The following is a 19,461-nucleotide window of genomic DNA, read 5'->3' as shown; positions in this document are numbered from 1 at the left end:
CAGGGTGAGGTACTCAATCTAGCGGGATGCAAATACTCTTTTTTCCAAGTCTCTAACTTTTGCCTGGATTGCCCTTTCGGGTTTTCCACCGAGACGCTCATTTTTGCCTAAGCCGCCCTTTCGGGTTTTCAACTTAGCGAGCTATTCTGTTTTTCTTTCTAGGCGAAGTATTTCTTGACTGCATCTGAATTCAAAGGACGAGTGAAATCCTCCCCATCCATAGTTGTGAGCATCAGAGCACCGCCTGGAAAGGCTCTCTTAACAACATATGGACCTTCATAGTTTGGAGTCCACTTGCCCCTGGAATCGGGCGCGAAAGACAAGACTTTCTTGAGCACAAGGTCACCTTCTCGGAACACACGAGGCTTGACCTTCTTATCGAATGCTTTCTTCATTCTCTGCTGATATAACTGACCATGGCACATGGCAGTCAATCGCTTCTCTTCAATCAAATTCAGTTGGTCATAACGACTCTGAATCCGTTCAGCATCAGTCAACTTGGCTTCCATCAAGACTCTCATTGATGGGATCTCCACCTCTACTGGGAGAACAGCCTTCATGCCGTAAACAAGAGAGAAAGGGGTTGCCCCTGTTGAAGTGCGGACAGATGTACGATATCCATGCAAAGCAAATGGCAGCATCTCATGCCAATCTTTATACGTGACTGTCATCTTCTGGATAATCCGCTTGATATTCTTATTAGCAGCTTCAACAGCCCCATTCATCTTGGGTCTGTAAGGAGAGGAATTATGGTGTGCAATCTTGAACTCAGCGCACAACTCTTCCATCATCTTATTATTCAGATTAGATCCATTATCAGTAATGATCTTATCTGGCACACCGTAACGGCAAATAAGCTGATTCTTGATAAACTTCACGACCACCTGCCTGGTCACATTCGCATACGACGCAGCTTCAACCCATTTGGTGAAGTAGTCAATTGCTACGAGAATAAACCTGTGTCCGTTGGACGCTTTTGGTTCAATCATGTCGATTCCCCACATAGAGAAAGGCCATGGTGATGAAATCACATTCAGAAGTGTCGGAGGAATATGAATCTTATCCGCGTAAATCTGACACTTGTGGCATTTCTTCACATATTTGCAGCAGTCAGACTCCATTGTCAGCCAATAGTAGCCTGCTCTCAGCATCTTTCTAGCCATGGCATGTCCATTGGAATGAGTACCAAATGAACCCTCATGGACCTCAATCATTAACAGGTTTGCTTCGTGTCTATCCACGCATCTGAGCAAAACCATGTCAAAATTTCTCTTATACAGCACTTCACCACTGAGGTAGAAACTACCTGACAACCTTCTCAAAGTTTTCCTATCTTTCACAGATGCCCCAGGCGGGTGTAAGACCCCAATTTTGGGCCCTAAGATCCCTCATGGCCCATATCATTCATATCATGGCCTCAAGGATCAATGCATGCCTTTGCTTTCCTCTTAGTGGGTAGATTGCCTTGTGGGTTTTGTTTCTTGATCACCAAGCATACTTTGCATTTGTATATCTTTGCTTTCATATGTTTATCATTCAAAAAGTACAAAAATATTGTCAGTCTAACCTTGTTGCTTGCAGTTGAAGCAATCATCAGCAATTAGGTCAAAGTCAGTCATTGATCAGTCAAAGCAATGGATGGTGGCCATTCTTGCAGAATTTGGGCACCATGAGCAATAATCAAGAGTCCATACAACTTGGGATATCATTTGAAGTCAAGTTCTCAAGGAATTAGGGTTTGGAATTCATCAGAACTGCTTCAGTCATCCAAAACCCTAGAAAAGTCAACAGACAGTCAAACTTGGTCAACTGAGGATTTAATCAGTAATTTGATGGATGGAATTGATTTGAAGAAGCTCATTCATGCTTGTATAAGCCTCATCTATCATGCCAAACCTCATCATGGAAGAAAATCAAGTCAATCAGAAAATTTCCAGAAATAGCAAGTGGACCTGTAATTTCAACTGCCAAAAATGGAAACTTCTTGATCTTAAACTTACATCATGATACAAGCTTCAAATGAATTTTTGCCCAACATGAAAGTTGAAGATCTTGTCTTCCCATTTTCAAAAAGTCCAAGAACACCCAAATCCCATGTGTGGTTGTCAAGATATGATCAAATCATTTTCACCAATTTTTGAACTTCACAGAGCCATATCTCTCAAACCATAAGGCCAAATTTGGTGGGGTTTTTTCCTACAAACCACATTTTTCATCCTCTTTCCAAAAATATAAATTTCATGACCTAAAACCTTACCATTCAAAATGGCATTTTTGGACCTTTTGCATTTAAATTCAAAGTTTGACCAAACTTTGACTTTTTGTTTCTTTGACTTTTTCTTGATTTGGCCAATTGGGAAATGTTTTAAATCATATTTGTGATTTGTCTAAAGCCCTAAACCATCATCATACCACTATTTTACCATCATTTTGACCTAAAATGCAAAGTTGGCAAAATGTGCATTTAGCTTCATTCAAACCAACACAAGTTAGCCAATTCAAAAAAACAACAAACAGCAGAAGAAAAAAAGATCTGTTTACAGCTGGTTTCAAGCCCATAATCGTACAACCATCACACCTCCATTTCACTTGTACACAATTAGCAACTTTGCAAATGAGGGCATTAACACTAAACTAGCTTACAACATGGATTAAGGATGGTAAACAGACAATATAAGCAACTTGTTCTGCTCATTTGAACCCTAGCCACCACTTGAAAACCACAGAAAACTGCAATTCACTCCTTCTTGCATTTTTGCATCTTAGCAAATTCTGAGCCAAAGCTTCCAAAACCACGAGTTCTCTAGCATCCATCGTCATCCAAACATCATTTGGAACCTTGTTACAGCCTCATTTACCAGCTGAAATTCCATCTTAAAACTCTGATTTTCTGAAGGGACAGCCATGGCAGAATTCGATTACACCTCTTACAAGGGATGCTGAGCTAATCTTTCTTCATTATTCACCATTGGAAGCATAAATCATTACCTGTTCGAGATTGTCTTGGCCAAACAGCAACTGCATCTCACTTTTCTTCCAAACCAAGTAAAATCTCGAATCTCTTCATTCTCCAATCTATGCCATGTGTTAAGTAGGTCTTTGTATGCTGGTTACTATGCAATTTGTTTCATTCAAAATGGTGCTCTCATGGTGAAGAAATCTGAACTTTCATTTCTATACACAATTAGGTTTTCCATCGATTTGGCTTGTCTAGGGTGATTTAATGAAAATGGATAGCACATTCATGTTGTATGTTGCATATTGATTCTATTGATGTGCTGGTTTGGTCATGCTGGGTGTTTTGAAAATCCAAATTGCATAGTGATGATGAATACTTGCTGCTGTCTTGAAACCCTACTTTGCCCAGTACATGAACTCATGATTATGTGTGTTTTGTTGTTAGTTGATGTACATGTTAATGGTGTTTCATAGGTCATGATTATTGTTGATTCTGTTTATGTTTTGTTTGTTCATAATTTTTGGTTGATGTTAATGATGAACATGAGTTGCCATGCTGCTATTGCTGAACCTTACTGCAGTTTAGAAAACCCTCATGAATTGCATTTGGTATGTTGTTGTTAGGTTGCTGTATGGACTTTACTTAAATGCCCTGCTGTTATGCTTGAATCATGAATCTGTCCAGAATTTCTCCCATGATTATGCTTATGTTTGTTGTTGGTTAATGATGTTTTGATGTTGGTGTTTTTGAGTTAGTGCTCATTTTGACTGATAATGCTATGCTTTTGTTCTTGGTCGAATTTTGTTCTGATAACATGAACCTTGCTGCTGTTTTGAACCTCATAAATATGCCTATAAAATCCATGTGAAATATGTGGTGTGCTGCTGTTTGGTTGTTGTTTGCACATTGATGCCATGCTAATGCCTGCTGCTGTTTTAAATCATTTTAACCTGACCAGAAGTGCCCTTGTTTAGTGATTGGTTTATTGTTGTGTGAATGGTGCACGAACATTATTGTCCCATTACCTAGCTGTTTGCATAATGTTGCTTGAGATTGGTCTTTCCCTGATGACTGAATGCTGTTTGTTTAAACCTAGCTCTGTTCAGAAAATCTCATGAATATGCCCTGTTGCTCTAAACCCTAAGGGTTATGCTAAAACCCAGAATTTTGCTCCATTGGTCGTTCTACTGTTCCATTGGCTGAGAGCCAATAGGAACATTTCGTTTCGCAGGGCCAAAACGCATCACTTTGATTAGTGGCGCCCTAATTACAAGTTTGCCATCGTTGACTCCTTGTTTGACCACTTGCCATGCCATCTTGTTCATGTTCATTCCATTATTTCATCAAACTTCAACAATTTATTTTTTATTCATTTCAACTCCAAAAATTATGAAATTTTTTCCTCATGTTCATGAATGTGTCCTCTATTTTATTGTGATTTTTAATTAATTTTCCATTGGCTGGATTTTAAATGATAATTGTTTTCCCAACATGTGTGCATAAATGATACATTGTGCCATTCCTTTTGTGAAATACTCATGTTGCATCCAATGAGCCTGAAATTTTTTGTGGTGAAACTAGACACATTGACCTTCATTTCCATATAAAGTTTGTGCATTTATCATTTGTGGATTGAGAGTTATGATTTTCTGAAGTTATGTGTTACATTTGGTGCTATACCATGATTATGCATTTTCCCAATTTTTGTTCACATGCTTCCCTACATCCAAATGATCCCAAATTTTGCATGAATGACCTATCACATGTATAGTTTGTGTATGAATTTTCTTGGAATTAATCATGCTGTTTTCCATTTGATTGAGAATTTTCTTCCATGCTTAGTCATTTGTTGACTTTTTGTGCTATGCCTTGCCAAATCTTTTGTGAAATTCTCAAATCTTATTGTATGACCATGAAATTTCATATGTGATAACTAGACATCTCAAGCTCTGCATTGGTGTTAATCTCATTCATTTCTCTTCTGTTTTCAAATTGATATGATTTTTTGAAGTTGACCCATGCTTGTTGACTTTCACCATGCTTACTTGAATTTGGTTTGACTTCATGATTTTTCTTGACTGCCTTCCTCTCATCCAAATGCAATGAAATTTTACATGCTTACCATGTTAGATGTTAGGATTGAATGTGATTTATTTCATAATTTTTGAGATTGTTTGAGTTGACTTTTGAAAGAGGTCTTGCTGTTGACCTATTTGTGCTCTTTCTTGCCATGCTTTGCATCCTTTTGCATATGAAATGACATTGATGCATGATATAATTATGAATCCAATTGAGAATGCTTCCTGAATGTTTAAACTTGATTTGGGTTGACTTTTCCTTGCTGCCTTGACTTTTTCTTTCATCTTTGACCCTAGGCTAGTCCTAGTGGTCTTCTGAGCTTATGTTGAGTTCATCTGTTTCAGGTTAAGCACCAATGCCTTGAGGATCATTCTAATGCGCTTGAGTTTGATTGTTTAATGTGCTAACTTTTGTTTTGTAGGTGACTCATATGCTTGAGTCTTTGTGCCTTGCACAATTGGTCCCTCTGTGGTTGACTATTGGTTCATTTTCTTTTGATTTTGATTGTTGACTTGTTTACTAATGAGTTTGACTTTTTCAGGTACACTTTAGTTGCTTAAGTTCTTTGAACTTGCTTGCTTTGCTATTTAGCATTTGCTTTGAGGTATAATTACTTCTTCTTCATGTAGTCTGGAGACCCGGTCTGTTATTTGACCGGGCAAACTGTCTGAAGTCCTCCTTAAGAGGCAATGCCTGTGTTTGTTTATATTTGTCCCAAGCAGGAAAAGTCCTTCAAGTAAGGCAATTGGTGGAAGGTAGGGATAAGTAATCTATCCCCCACTATTCAGTGTGTCCTCTCTTTGCTCCCATTACATGGTTGAGCATTGAGATAAATACCCAAGATCTAATCGAGTCAATAATGTGGAGAGAGTTCCTACTTTCTGAACTCCCACACTTTCTTTGATGCTCTCTCTGATCTGAGATAGAAGCAATGAGGCACACCCCTCATCTCCTATTCATCTGCTTCACCTGAGCCCCTCAATGGCCAGGTTAAGAGCGACCTTCACCTATTACAGTGGACTTTCAAAGTCAAACCCTCTTGTGTGAGCCCCCCATTGTTTGGCTATAGAGTGTGCTGTTTGATATTCATTGATTGATTGATTGCTTCATGTGCACTTGCTTGCCTGTATGTTATGCATTTATTATCATCATCAATTGCCATTAGTGCATGATCATCTCATTTGTTTTGTGATGTTATTATTGTTGCTTGCCCATTGAGGACAATTGTAAGTCCATTGCTTTGGCATTTGCTCCTGTGATATGGAAAGATAGAGTGTAAGACCTCATTGGTCACTCATATCTTCTGTTTATCTGTGTGTATGTGAGGATACAGTTATAAGTCCCTGTAAGTTGGCATCTGTTGTCCTGTGATCATAATTTGATCTGTCTGTTTGTATGTGAGGATACAGTTATAAGTCCCTGTAAGCTGGCATCTGTTATCCTGTGATCATAATTTGATCTGTTTGATTTGTATGTGAGGTTGCAGTTATAAGTCCCTGTAAGTTGGCATCTGCTTTCCTGTGATCATAGTTTGTTTATCTGTTTGTTTGTGAGGATACAGTTATAAGTCCCTGTAAGTTGGCATCTGTTGTCCTGTGATCATAATTTGTTCTGTCTGTTTATGTGAGGTTGCAATTATAAGTCCCTGTAAGTTGGCATTTGCATTCCTGTGATCATGTTGTTGCTTTTGTTCTTGTATGTGAGGATCCATTGTAAGTCCCTGTAATGTGGCGTTGGATTTCCTAGGACCATACTGTGGAGTTAACCTAAGTCCAGATAGATTGGCAGTTGACTTCCCTGTTTCATCTCTGTTTTTCTTTTGAGGAGATTGGTGTAAGACCATTGAGTGGCATCTGATATCCATTTCTGTTTTAGGAGACTGGTGTAAATCCATCTATTGGTATCCGGTATCCGCTTTTATTTCTTTGCCTGTGGAGATTAGTGTAAGTCCATTGAGTGGCATCTGATATCCCGTTTTGTTTTAGGAGATTGGTATAAGACCATTGATTGGCATCCGATATCCGCTTTTGCTTGCTTTGCTTGTTTGTTATTATTAATTGCTATTCCAAAGGACACACTTGAATCATCTGCTATATGATTTCAAGAAGTGAACCTTCTAAGAAGTTTTACTTTCCATCCTCATCCATTCATCATTCATTATGTCCTAAACCTTTTCACACTTTATCTTTCAAACTTAACATAAGTGTTGTGCAAACATTTTCATGTTTTCAAACTAAAAACCTGGACTCAAGTCCTTGACTTTTTTCAAACTCATTTCATAATACTTCTTTTGAATCAATCTTAATCATACTTTGACTCCATTTTCATAATCACAATCAATTAACTTCACTCATTCACTTGTTTTGGCTTCGTCCATTGTTAATCTTTTCATGCATTAGCCATAGGTTTCAATTATCATTGTGGTTGATGTAAATCTTGCCTATCCTTAGTGAGTCGACAGTAAGACTTCCGTACTTCAAACAGGGCTAACCCCTCTAGTACGTCGAAGCTATCCTCGCATGGTGGATGTTGTTTTTTGGTCGAGTTTTCTCCCATTGATAATGAAAAGCCTCAGTGCTTGTGTTTAAAACTGAATCCACCAACTTTTGGAAATCTTTTAGCCGAACTACGGCGTTTTGATCCTTACCTTTGATGGAAGGTACGTAGGCAGCGGGTTCATCCGTTCGAACACAAAAATAAATAAAACCCAATAAACCCAATAAAAAATGTATATTCTTTTCTCATCATCCCAATCATGTTTGCACAATCTTTATGTCATAACAAATAACAATCTTTTACAACAAGTGTGAAAAGGGCTCCCTAGGAGTACCTAGGACGTAGTGGGTGCCTAACACCTTCCCATTGCGTAATTTACCCCTTACCCAGAATCTCTGATCTTTTTATTAGTTTTCTACGTGTAAAACTTCTTAGGCTTTTGTTCGCTTTTTAGCCAATCCTTTGGATAAATAAAAGTGCGGTGGCGACTCGAAATTTCAACGTATCTCCTAGCTTATGATTTAATCGATAGATCATATAGCGACGAATACACCGTCACAGAAAAGTGGCGACTCTGCTGGGGATATAACCCAGAATCTCTGGTGGTATTGCCTACTTTTCACCATTGTTGTGCTATATTGTTACTTATTATATGACATATTTTTGTACAATTTGGGATCACTGTATTGATTGTAATGTGTGAATTGCTTGATATACATTGCTGTTTGCTTTGGTGATCTGTGAGATGAGTTCTATACCCGAACTCGAGTGCACTCTAGGATAGGAGAATGGCATAGTCTTGTCGACTGGTGTGGAGTAGTCCTTAGCCAGTTGACTTGCGAGCCCATTCACTTGGTGGAGGTCATGTTGAACTAATAATGTCACACAAGTTATTTGTGGTTAGGCATTATTCTTTCAATCATGTTCCGCAGAAGCCAAGGACCTTAGTTTACCAAACCCATCTTGGCCTATTTTTAGGACCGTAGTGCGGAGGTCGTTCAGATGTCAGTTCTGATACGATTGTCACGCGATACTACACTCGTAAGAGTTTCTCTTGAGAATATTCTTGGAATACGAGTATTCGTTCCTCCGATAATATTCGAAAGATGGAACGATGATTATGGGAACCTCTGATAGAACATGTCTGGCAGGTTTAAACCCTAGTACACTCCCTTTGGGTGGTTCTTAACCGAGACCCCATGCTCGTGACTCTCAACAAACCCGTGATTCGTGGTTGAGTCGTTCAAACATTGTTAATATCAATGGATCCCGGATCAGGTGTAAAACCTAAATCCACCAAAGCGGCTGGTTGATATTAAGAATGTCTGAACCGGTTCATGTACCGTTAATATCAATGGAACTTGGGTGTCGATAAGGTGAAAACCTAAATCCACCAAAATGGATGATTGATATTAGGGATACAATGAGCTTTCCCACGACCTTTGTTTGGTGTGCTTTGCTTGATCCTTGAGTCTGTTTGTTGCATTCATGCATTCACGCATTCATTCGCATCCATATCATCAGATAAAAAGAAAATTTTCAAGGAACTCAAAGGAGTTTATTTGCAAAAATTTTCAAAACATGAAAAAACCGGGAAAATTTTTTTCACCTGATATATCTGATGAGATATTCTCTGTATGATCAAAATGCTTAAATATTTCAAAGTTTGCAAATAAAACCCTCGGGTTCCTTTGATATAAAAAAACAAGCATATGCATAAACACTTCATGCATCATTTGCATAAGCAGGTGTTTTGTTCCGGTCTCCCGTCTTGTGGTCTGACCCTGCGATCTTCATTTATTTTGAAGACGCACTTTGCCGGTATTATGCCAGAGTCAACTCTGCCAGATTGATGGATCATCCTGAGCAAGAGAGCTGTGAATTCAGAGAGGATTTTGCCAGCCTAAGTGCTTTTGATGGATTTATTCCTGTTGATGGATTTATTCCTGTTGATGGATTTATTCCTGTTGATGGATTTATTCCTAGATAACCGATCCCGGGCCGACATTGGCTACTGTTCTGGGGCACTTAATGAGCAAGGTTTGTTCCAAGTGGAGGTTTCATCCATGCCGATCAACCTGAAGAAGAGGCTGCTGTTATCTTAGAAGAAGATGCAGAAGATCTGAACAATTTCATTATTCCTGGTGGTGTCTGCCACAATTGGGTCGCTGTGGATGTTCCTACGGTCATTCATAAATCAGCATGATTTGTTCACTTTGTTTGAAACCCTTCTCCCATGCCAAAAGGAGAAGTGATGACATTGTTGGCAGCATTTAATACAATGATGTTTTCATTCAATTAATGCATTGTCAAACATTTGTTTTTCCATTTGTTTTCACTTTTTGCTTTTTTGCATGAAATCAGTGATCACAAAAAACCCTGAAAAACAATAAAACAGCTTTTTCATCTGCATAATGATTTGTTTGTTTAAATTCTAAAGCTTTTCATTATCCAGAATCATTATGCAGGGATTTCTAAACCCATTGAACATAATGATCCAACGCCATCTCCTAATCTTGAAGTCCTTGTATCTGAGGCAGAGGAAGATGATGTTGAAGGGGATTCCTGACGAGATTACCCGCCTTCTTGAGCACCAAAGAAGCTCATTCAGCTGTATCATGAGAATCAGCAAGACAGTCAAACTGGGGCAGTAAAAAAAAAAATAAAAAAAAAAAAAAAAAAAAAAAAAAAAAAAAAAAGAGAAGGAGAAGAGGGTGAGAAAGAAAGAAAAATCAAAAATCAGGAAAAATTTTTCCAAATATTTTTTTCAAAAGAAAAAAAGAAAAATTATACCCTCAAAGTCCCTAGTTGACTGATGCTGAATGGATTCAGAGTCGTTATGACCAGTTGAATTTAATTGAAGAGAAGCGATTAACTGCCATGTGTCATGGTCAGCTATATCAGCAAAGAATGAAGAAAGCATTCGACAAGAAGGTCAAGCCTCGTGTGTTCAGAGAAGGTGACCTTGTGCTCAAGAAAGTTTTGTCTTTCGCGCCCGATTCCAGGGGCAAGTGGACTCCAAACTACGAGGGTCCATATGTTGTTAAGAGAGCCTTTTCAGGCGGAGCTTTGATGCTTACAACAATGGATGGGGAGGATTTCACTCGTCCTGTGAATTCAGATGCAGTCAAGAGATACTTTGCCTAAAGAAAAAAGTATATGCAAATAAGAAAAAACAGAATAGCTCGCTAAGTTGAAAACCCGAAAGGGCGGCTTAGGCAAAAATGAGCGTCTCGGTGGAGAACCCGCAAGGGTAATCCAGGCAAAAATTAGAGACTTGAAAAAAGAAGAATATATTTGCATCCCGCTAGATTGAGTACCTCACTCTGGGGCAATCTAGGCAAAAATTAGGGATTTGGCAAGTGACTGCATCCTGACAAGACTTTCTGGTTTATCAGTCGTCATTTCGTCAGAAGATTCTCGATTCGTCGTCAACCGAAGCTTCGGATACATCGAGATTCAAATTGGTAGAGAAAGGATCATTATGTTCAATGTAGCCCTCTTCCAATATATATCACTGATTTCAAATTTGTACAGATCTATGGAGTCTTGCCATTTGCAGGCTACCATTCTATCAAATCAATTTGAGCTTTTTATCCAATTTATTTGCACTCTTATTTGTTTCAATTCAACAAATGTTTTGCATGTTTTAAATTGATAAAATGTCATTGTTTTAAACAAATCAAATTTTTCAAAATTTTTGTTTTAAACAAAGTGAACATTCACAAGATTGAAAGGATACTCAAGAATATCTCAGTGCTTTCCCGAGGGTGGCTTGATTCCCAACAGGTAAGACATTTGTTCATACTCCTGGTTTGGTGGTATCTTCTTTCTTCAGATCTTTGTTGAGATTGTTCCTCAGACAGAGTTGTTGATTGGGGTTTTTCCCAGTACAGTCGCAAGCAGAGTGCTGTTGAAGACTTTGTTTTCTCCAGCAGCGGTTCCCCTAGCATGGGTGTTTTCTTGAGAAGTTTCGGTGGTTGATGGTTTGTCATCTTGGTGCCCCGTCACTTTCTCCAGTGGGTCGTATCCCCCAGACCTTATTTATCTCCTCAGCACAGTCATGAGTATAGCCATTGATTGATACTCCCCTCGGAGTCGCGAGTAGAGCTATTATTAATATCCCCACCAGGGTTGCAAGTGGAATTGTTACCGCTTTTCCCCACGCAGTGTGCCAGTAGGATTTGTCTGTTTCCTCAGCACGTTTGTTTTCTTTTGAAGATTCGGTAAGTCAGTGGTTTGATACCCGGTACTTTACCTTTTCCCCGGCGAAGTTGTCTGCGGAATTGTTGCTATCTCTCCATCAGAGTTTTTCCTCTTCAGCAGAGCAGGATTTATCTTCCTATTCAGTTGTTTGTTTGGGTCGACATCCCAGTGTATTTGCAACCATCTTTCCCTCAGCTTAGTCTGCAGAATGTTTGTTGTGGCAGTTTTCGCCTGTTGAATACTCTTTCAATCCCCAGTATGGTCGGATGATGGCTCTGGCCTCCAGAGAACGGATTGATTTCCTGACTATTTGCGATCCCCAGTAGAGTGGCTTTATATTGCAGAATCTACTTGTTGTGATCAGTTTGCTATGTACATTCCCCCCAAGTGGAGCGGTTCGTTCCAGAATCTACTTGTTTGATCTGTCCTCCCTCAGTGGTTTGTTCCCAAGAGAGTAGCCGACAGTTTTCCCCAGTAGAATTGCTTATGCAGTTGGATTCTATTTGGATGATATCATTCTCCCTCAGTGGGTTGTCCCCCAGCGGAGTTGTGTGGATTTGCTTCTACAGCAGTTCGTGCTTGTGCAACGCACTTTTTGTTTCTCAGTTGACACTGGGATCCCCTGCAGATATACTTTGGGATTTCTCTGGTTCCCCTACAGATTTGTCTTGGTGGCTGTCCTGCCCGTTGTGACTTTCTGTGCCCTCTTTGGGTTGTTCCCTGATATCTATGATTCTTTGCTTCTTTAGCAGTACTTGCAGATCTTTGCTTTTCAGCATGTGGATCTCCGCAGATTGGCTCTCCAGCTGGTTTTTTCCCTGGAAGTATAATACCGGACGTTTGTTCCTGAACCTGTTTGTGTTAGAATTGTCTGTTTTGTCAGCATTCATCAAACATAAATCACGCATATTCATGCATATTCATAAACATTCAGATATTCATGTTGCATTTCTTGCCATGTATCTTTTGTTTGTCGTGTCTCCTGCTATGGTGATATAGATCTCTTTACAGATCTCCCCAAGCAGATGTCGGGTGTTTAAAATCTCTCCATATAGAGTCAACCCCATAAGCAGAAAATGTCTGTCTTTTCTTCTGCAGTTCCCCACTGAGATACATCCTCGTGGATGATGGTTTCTTCCGTTTCCTCCCAACACATATATTGGGATGGATTTTCCTATTTGAGTTATATCCTCATTAGGACGTGTCTTTATTCAGTCTGTCTTTTCGGATCATTCCCGAATCGACTATTTGTCAGATATCTTGTGCTTCCCAGTGGGTTGTTCCCCAGCGGAATGTTTTTGGGCCTCTGCCTTCAAACCAGCAGTTGTAAGTCCTACTTTTCCTGGCTTTCTTAACAGAATTTGTGGTTATACACCTTTTATTCTCCAGCCAGAGTTTTTGGGCCTCTACCCTCATAACCGGTAGTTGTAAGTCCTATCTTTCCTGGCTTTCTTAACAGAATTTGTGGTTATACACCTTTTATTCTCCAGCCAGAATGTTTTTGGTTTTCTACCCTCATACCGGTAGTTGTAAATCCTATATTTTTCCTGCTCTCCAGCAGTTTGTGGTTTGTTATAAACCCTATTTTGGTTTCCCGTGCGGATTTGTGATTTGTTCTATCCCCATGCGGAGTTGTTGGTCTTCTACCCCGTATTCGGTAGATGTAAACCCTAATTTCGTGATTATCTTCATTCAATCTTTGATGTTGATTTTCCTCTATTTGGATAAGTTGCTCAGATCAGCACTTATATCCCTGGCAAGTCTTTTGTGGATAATTGCCGTATGCTAGCAATTTTATCCCCAGTGGGTCTTTTCACCGTATGCTCGTGATTTGTTCCCCGGATCATTGGTTGTTTACCAGTGCATCCCCAGCTAGTCCCTGTCGATAATTGTCGGATGCTTGCAATTTATCCTCAGCAGATCACCTTTCATTTACCCTTTTGTTGGTAATGTCTGTTGCTCCTTTTGATTGGTCATCATTATATACCTATTCTGGTATCCCGATGCCTTTCTTTTCGGATTTTTGTCCTTAAACAACCCAGTAACCGGTTCAGGATAATTTTCCATGCGAGTATATTATTCACGGTCTGCCGGTAATGAATAATATGTCTCATGCGCTCTTTGGTTGGAGTCCTTTGTTGATCTTCCCCAGTCGAGTAAGATTCGTATTCTTTGTAGAATCGAATAGCCATCCTTTAACCAGTTTGTGTTTAGGATGATGAGTGTTTTGGAACACACACCAATTCACGTTCTTTTTATCCATCCTTTAACCAGTTTGTGTTTAGGATGATGAGTGTTTTGGAACACACACCAATTCACGTTCTTTTTATCCATCCTTTAACCAGTTTGCGTTTTGGATGATGAGTGTTTTGGAACACACACCAATTCACGTTTTTTGCCCATCCTTTAAGCAGTTTGCGTTTTGGATGATGAGTGTTTTGGAACACACACCAATTCACGCTTTTTTGTCCATCCTTTAAACAAGTCTGCTGTTCTAGCTTTCTTTCGGATGATGAGTGTTTTGGAACACACACCAATTCACGCTTTTTGTCCATCCTTTAAACAAGTCTGCTGTTCTAGCTTTCTTTCGGATGATGAGTGTTTTGGAACACACACCAATTCACGTTTTTTCAGCCATCCTTTAAACAAGTCTGCTGTTCTAGCTTTCTTTCGGATGATGAGTGTCTTGGAACACAAACCAATTCACGTCTTCGGATTTTATCCTTAAACAACCCAGTAACCGGTTCAGGATAATTTTCCTTTCGAGTATATTATTCACGGTCTGCCGGTAATGAATAATATGTCTCGTTCACTCTTGGGTCAATTCTTGTTGCTTTCCCCTCAGAGTAAGATTCATGTTCCTTGTGGAATTGAATATCCATCCTATAAACAAGTTTGCTTTTCTAGCTCTCTTCAGGATGATGAGTGTTTTGGAAGTGAAATCCAATTCACGCTTTGGTCGGTCACCTATTATATACCCAGTAACCGGTATCCTTGGTGTTCCTTCCTTTCTGCTCCCTATTATGACCTCGGTCCCCCTGTGGAGTCAGATTTTCCTGTGTTGTTACCCTTATGCCCGGTAACATCTCATGTCTTTGTTGCTTCCCTCAGTGGAGTTTTCTTTTGCTTCTCCCCAGGAGTCAGCTTGTGTCTCTCCAATGGATTTATTTTCCATTTGGAAATCTTTTCCCAGTGTGAGTCCTTCACTCCCCAGTGAGTTTCTCCAGTCTGTTTTCCTTAATCAGAGTCGTGTTTTGTTCACGTTATGTCAGTTTTGTTTTTCCCCAGTTTAGAGTCGTGTCTTGTTCACACATCTCTCCTTCTGTTATTATCCCCATAGAGTCTTGTTAGAGTCTCTGTTCCTGGTGAGTGTATTACTCCGATGGATCGTCTTTTTTCTGTGTGAATCATATTCCCCACAGAATTTGTGTCTTTTGCATACATACATTTGCATCATGAGGTCTCTTAGGGACCAAAATTTGTCTCATTACTGTTATTTAAGCCCATTCTACCGCGTCGAGATGAAGATTTCTAAACTTCACTTCTCCGGCTAGAATGACCTTAAATAGGGGCATCTGTAAGACCCCAATTTTGGGCCCTAAGATCCCTCATGGCCCATATCATTCATATCATGGCCTCAAGGATCAATGCATGCCTTTGCTTTCCTCTTAGTGGGTAGATTGCCTTGTGGGTTTTGTTTCTTGATCACCAAGCATACTTTGCATTTGTATATCTTTGCTTTCATATGTTTATCATTCAAAAAGTACAAAAATATTGTCAGTCTAACCTTGTTGCTTGCAGTTGAAGCAATCATCAGCAATTAGGTCAAAGTCAGTCATTGATCAGTCAAAGCAATGGATGGTGGCCATTCTTGCAGAATTTGGGCACCATGAGCAATAATCAAGAGTCCATACAACTTGGGATATCATTTGAAGTCAAGTTCTCAAGGAATTAGGGTTTGGAATTCATCAGAAATGCTTCAGTCATCCAAAACCCTAGAAAAGTCAACAGACAGTCAAACTTGGTCAACTGAGGATTTAATCAGTAATTTGATGGATGGAATTGATTTGAAGAAGCTCATTCATGCTTGTATAAGCCTCATCTATCATGCCAAACCTCATCATGGAAGAAAATCAAGTCAATCAGAAAATTTCCAGAAATAGCAAGTGGACCTGTAATTTCAACTGCCAAAAATGGAAACTTCTTGATCTTAAACTTACATCATGATACAAGCTTCAAATGAATTTTTGCCCAACATGAAAGTTGAAGATCTTGTCTTCCCATTTTCAAAAAGTCCAAGAACACCCAAATCCCATGTGTGGTTGTCAAGATATGATCAAATCATTTTCACCAATTTTTGAACTTCACAGAGCCATATCTCTCAAACCATAAGGCCAAATTTGGTGGGGTTTTTTCCTACAAACCACATTTTTCATCCTCTTTCCAAAAATATAAATTTCATGACCTAAAACCTTACCATTCAAAATGGCATTTTTGGACCTTTTGCATTTAAATTCAAAGTTTGACCAAACTTTGACTTTTTGTTTCTTTGACTTTTTCTTGATTTGGCCAATTGGGAAATGTTTTAAATCATATTTGTGATTTGTCTAAAGCCCTAAACCATCATCATACCACTATTTTACCATCATTTTGACCTAAAATGCAAAGTTGGCAAAATGTGCATTTAGCTTCATTCAAACCAACACAAGTTAGCCAATTCAAAAAAACAACAAACAGCAGAAGAAAAAAAGATCTGTTTACAGCTGGTTTCAAGCCCATAATCGTACAACCATCACACCTCCATTTCACTTGTACACAATTAGCAACTTTGCAAATGAGGGCATTAACACTAAACTAGCTTACAACATGGATTAAGGATGGTAAACAGACAATATAAGCAACTTGTTCTGCTCATTTGAACCCTAGCCACCACTTGAAAACCACAGAAAACTGCAATTCACTCCTTCTTGCATTTTTGCATCTTAGCAAATTCTGAGCCAAAGCTTCCAAAACCACGAGTTCTCTAGCATCCATCGTCATCCAAACATCATTTGGAACCTTGTTACAGCCTCATTTACCAGCTGAAATTCCATCTTAAAACTCTGATTTTCTGAAGGGACAGCCATGGCAGAATTCGATTACACCTCTTACAAGGGATGCTGAGCTAATCTTTCTTCATTATTCACCATTGGAAGCATAAATCATTACCTGTTCGAGATTGTCTTGGCCAAATAGCAACTGCATCTCACTTTTCTTCCAAACCAAGTAAAATCTCGAATCTCTTCATTCTCCAATCTATGCCATGTGTTAAGTAGGTCTTTGTATGCTGGTTACTATGCAATTTGTTTCATTCAAAATGGTGCTCTCATGGTGAAGAAATCTGAACTTTCATTTCTATACACAATTAGGTTTTCCATCGATTTGGCTTGTCTAGGGTGATTTAATGAAAATGGATAGCACATTCATGTTGTATGTTGCATATTGATTCTATTGATGTGCTGGTTTGGTCATGCTGGGTGTTTTGAAAATCCAAATTGCATAGTGATGATGAATACTTGCTGCTGTCTTGAAACCCTACTTTGCCCAGTACATGAACTCATGATTATGTGTGTTTTGTTGTTAGTTGATGTACATGTTAATGGTGTTTCATAGGTCATGATTATTGTTGATTCTGTTTATGTTTTGTTTGTTCATAATTTTTGGTTGATGTTAATGATGAACATGAGTTGCCATGCTGCTATTGCTGAACCTTACTGCAGTTTAGAAAACCCTCATGAATTGCATTTGGTATGTTGTTGTTAGGTTGCTGTATGGACTTTACTTAAATGCCCTGCTGTTATGCTTGAATCATGAATCTGTCCAGAATTTCTCCCATGATTATGCTTATGTTTGTTGTTGGTTAATGATGTTTTGATGTTGGTGTTTTTGAGTTAGTGCTCATTTTGACTGATAATGCTATGCTTTTGTTCTTGGTCGAATTTTGTTCTGATAACATGAACCTTGCTGCTGTTTTGAACCTCATAAATATGCCTATAAAATCCATGTGAAATATGTGGTGTGCTGCTGTTTGGTTGTTGTTTGCACATTGATGCCATGCTAATGCCTGCTGCTGTTTTAAATCATTTTAACCTGACCAGAAGTGCCCTTGTTTAGTGATTGGTTTATTGTTGTGTGAATGGTGCACGAACATTATTGTCCCATTACCTAGCTGTTTGCATAATGTTGCTTGAGATTGGTCTTTCCCTGATGACTGAATGCTGTTTGTTTAAACCTAGCTCTGTTCAGAAAATCTCATGAATATGCCCTGTTGCTCTAAACCCTAAGGGTTATGCTAAAACCCAGAATTTTGCTCCATTGGTCGTTCTACTGTTCCATTGGCTGAGAGCCAATAGGAACATTTCGTTTCGCAGGGCCAAAACGCATCACTTTGATTAGTGGCGCCCTAATTACAAGTTTGCCATCGTTGACTCCTTGTTTGACCACTTGCCATGCCATCTTGTTCATGTTCATTCCATTATTTCATCAAACTTCAACAATTTATTTTTTATTCATTTCAACTCCAAAAATTATGAAATTTTTTCCTCATGTTCATGAATGTGTCCTCTATTTTATTGTGATTTTTAATTAATTTTCCATTGGCTGGATTTTAAATGATAATTGTTTTCCCAACATGTGTGCATAAATGATACATTGTGCCATTCCTTTTGTGAAATACTCATGTTGCATCCAATGAGCCTGAAATTTTTTGTGGTGAAACTAGACACATTGACCTTCATTTCCATATAAAGTTTGTGCATTTATCATTTGTGGATTGAGAGTTATGATTTTCTGAAGTTATGTGTTACATTTGGTGCTATACCATGATTATGCATTTTCCCAATTTTTGTTCACATGCTTCCCTACATCCAAATGATCCCAAATTTTGCATGAATGACCTATCACATGTCTAGTTTGTGTATGAATTTTCTTGGAATTAATCATGCTGTTTTCCATTTGATTGAGAATTTTCTTCCATGCTTAGTCATTTGTTGACTTTTTGTGCTATGCCTTGCCAAATCTTTTGTGAAATTCTCAAATCTTATTGTATGACCATGAAATTTCATATGTGATAACTAGACATCTCAAGCTTTGCATTGGTGTTAATCTCATTCATTTCTCTTCTGTTTTCAAATTGATATGATTTTTTGAAGTTGACCCATGCTTGTTGACTTTCACCATGCTTACTTGAATTTGGTTTGACTTCATGATTTTTCTCGACTGCCTTCCTCTCATTCAAATGCAATGAAATTTTACATGCTTACCATGTTAGATGTTAGGATTGAATGTGATTTATTTCATAATTTTTGAGATTGTTTGAGTTGACTTTTGAAAGAGGTCTTGCTGTTGACCTATTTGTGCTCTTTCTTGCCATGCTTTGCATCCTTTTGCATATGAAATGACATTGATGCATGATATAATTATGAATCCAATTGAGAATGCTTCCTGAATGTTTAAACTTGATTTGGGTTGACTTTTCCTTGCTGCCTTGACTTTTTCTTTCATCTTTGACCCTAGGCTAGTCCTAGTGGTCTTCTGAGCTTATGTTGAGTTCATCTGTTTCAGGTTAAGCACCAATGCCTTGAGGATCATTCTAATGCGCTTGAGTTTGATTGTTTAATGTGCTAACTTTTGTTTTGTAGGTGACTCATATGCTTGAGTCTTTGTGCCTTGCACAATTGGTC

This window comes from Lathyrus oleraceus, chromosome 5 (assembly GCF_024323335.1).
Source record: "Lathyrus oleraceus cultivar Zhongwan6 chromosome 5, CAAS_Psat_ZW6_1.0, whole genome shotgun sequence".
Classification (NCBI taxonomy): domain Eukaryota; kingdom Viridiplantae; phylum Streptophyta; class Magnoliopsida; order Fabales; family Fabaceae; genus Lathyrus; species Lathyrus oleraceus.
Note: the sequence above shows the minus strand (reverse complement) of the source record.